Source organism: Engraulis encrasicolus, chromosome 19 (assembly GCF_034702125.1).
Source record: "Engraulis encrasicolus isolate BLACKSEA-1 chromosome 19, IST_EnEncr_1.0, whole genome shotgun sequence".
NCBI lineage: Eukaryota > Metazoa > Chordata > Actinopteri > Clupeiformes > Engraulidae > Engraulis > Engraulis encrasicolus.
Genome location: NC_085875.1, coordinates 25,853,802 through 25,856,301, shown reverse-complemented (window position 1 = coordinate 25,856,301; position 2,500 = coordinate 25,853,802).

Below are 2,500 nucleotides of genomic sequence, written 5' to 3'. Positions count from 1 at the left end.
TCTCTCGGTCCTACTATCGCTACACCTCCTGGCCCCTGAGGCTACAGGCTCGCCTGTATATGCAGGTGCTGGGTCAACTGCAGGAGCAGGTCATAACTAGCCCTGGTTGTAAAACCATTTTAATTTCACTGAGGAAAAAATAGACTAAGCCAGGGATGCCTAGGTGAAAGTGGTCAGGGGGCTAGATTTTTTTCAAGACCTTATTTCTGGCCTGAAAATAGGCCTACTACACTGACTCACACATTGATATGCATGAAATTACCCAGAAAGGCCTATACATACAAAAAATGGCATTGGTACCATAGTAGCTTCACAATGAGTCTTAAAACCCCCTAGCCTATTCTAAAGAAGTGTGCCCTTTGAAAACACAATATTGCTCTATCCATGCAGGTCTAAATTTATTTAGATAGGCTAGCGTTTCTCAACAGGGGCGGTACAGCCCCCTAGGGAGCGTTGGAGAGCTCTATAGGGGGGCGTTGAGAAGGATACAGGTGAGAGGGGGCGGGGTTTAGTTCCCATTAAAGGGGTTAGTCAATTTTATTTTTGAATACTAAGGGGGGCATTGGCAGGCTTATGATCAGGTCAAGGGGGCGTTGGGAGGCTTACGATGAGGTCCAGTGGGCGTTTCCTTAAAAAAGGTTGAGAACCACAGAGATAGGTTATTAAAAACTGGATGCAAACAAAACACAAAAGATTGGTCTTCACACCCCTGACTCGAGTCACACTCAAGTCGGAGTCACAGGACTCGAGTCCACATCTCTGATGACATTACTTACAACATTATTCCATCATTACGCACGCATCATTAATTAAGGTTGGATTCATGTATGATTGGATCAATATATCAGGATTTTCATCAGCAGTGTTAATATATGATATATTAACACTTGTAATTCACACCATTAACTACCCTTGGTTGTACCACAATTACTTAATGGTGAGTCATCATGACTACAATAGTGACTCCCCATTGACTAATAATAGATTAGACATCACTGCATACATAAATTACGTGTTAATTCACCATGAATCATACATTACTTCCAACATTATTCCGTTATTATTCATGTACCATTATTGTAAAGTGTTACCCTAACATTTGAAGTCTTCAAATACACATTTATTTTCTTTCAAAAACATGTCCAAACATTTATTGTGAGCCGTAGATTTAAGCAATATTTAAAAAGAGTGAAAAATCTGCATTTTGATAACTTTTAACTGAATTGTAATATTCGGTTTCGGTTTCGGTATTCGGCCAAGTGATTAATTATTATTCGGTTTCGGTTTCGCCCACAAATTTTCATTTCGGTGCACCTCTAACCCTGATATATGAGGGGGGTCAAAAGGGTCTGTCCTGGGCCCAGAAGGAGCCAAGAATTGGGTGCTCATTAAATTGTATTCAGGGCTGTAACCAGACATTTTCAAATACCGAGGTAACATAATGCGTGCTGTACTGTATACCGTACATTTAAAATGCTTCAAATATTTCTGTCAAACTCTTAAGTTTGTTTTTATTCATCACTGTCTTGAGGATAATTTTCATCATAGATAAATTTTACACTACTGAAAAAAATACAGAGGACATGACCTCTGTGTCCTCAATGGTAGTTACGGCCATGACTGTATTTATAAAGAGGGGGACCCTTTCAGATGCCAAAGCTGTTAGCGGCCTTGGATATGTATATGCATCCCTCCCTGCCAATGTAACAAAATGATGGACACATGGCTATAATTTAGTCATATCATTACCTTCTGCCGCAGTACATGTCAAAACAAATCCCTGCGAGTATGGCATTTAATCAGCCGCAACTTCGGAGAGTGCCAGATAATACACTGATCACATTCAGGAGCACATCCAGCCATTAAAACTCCTTGTATTTTATTGCATATCACATTACACTTCTCTTTCTATCATCTCTATTCTCTCCCATTTCATTTCCCTGTCATCTTCCAGACAAGTTGAGGCATGAGGCAATCCAATCGCACAGGGTGGTGAGTTACGAGAGCAGATGGTAATTGATCCTGTGATGAAGGTATCACCGTGTCATCCACGGCTTCTGTGGATATGGCTGTAGAATGGATTGGAGTATTTCCACAAATGCAGAATTGAAATGGGGATGGGGAATGAGTATAGGCATGGGGATGCTGAATGGGGATTAGGGAAAGCATGCCCAATGTGCAGCCCAAGGGCCATTTGTGGCCCGCAATTCAGTTGTCATGGTGTGTGTCTGTGTGTTTGTTGGTCTGTTTTCTAGAGTGAATTTGACTCGGAATGTGTCGCCTCTGCAGACTGTTGGTGGACATCCGAAAAAACGGACAGATATACAGATACACAGACTGTGTGGCTGTGGGAGCTGGGATACAAAGGCAAAATGGATATGAGCATAGGAGCAGACGGTAATTGATCCAGAGATCAGCAGGTTAGTTACCCACAGCTTTTGTGGATATGACTGTAGAATGGATAGGAGTGGAAATCACAGAATTGACATGGGGATGGAGT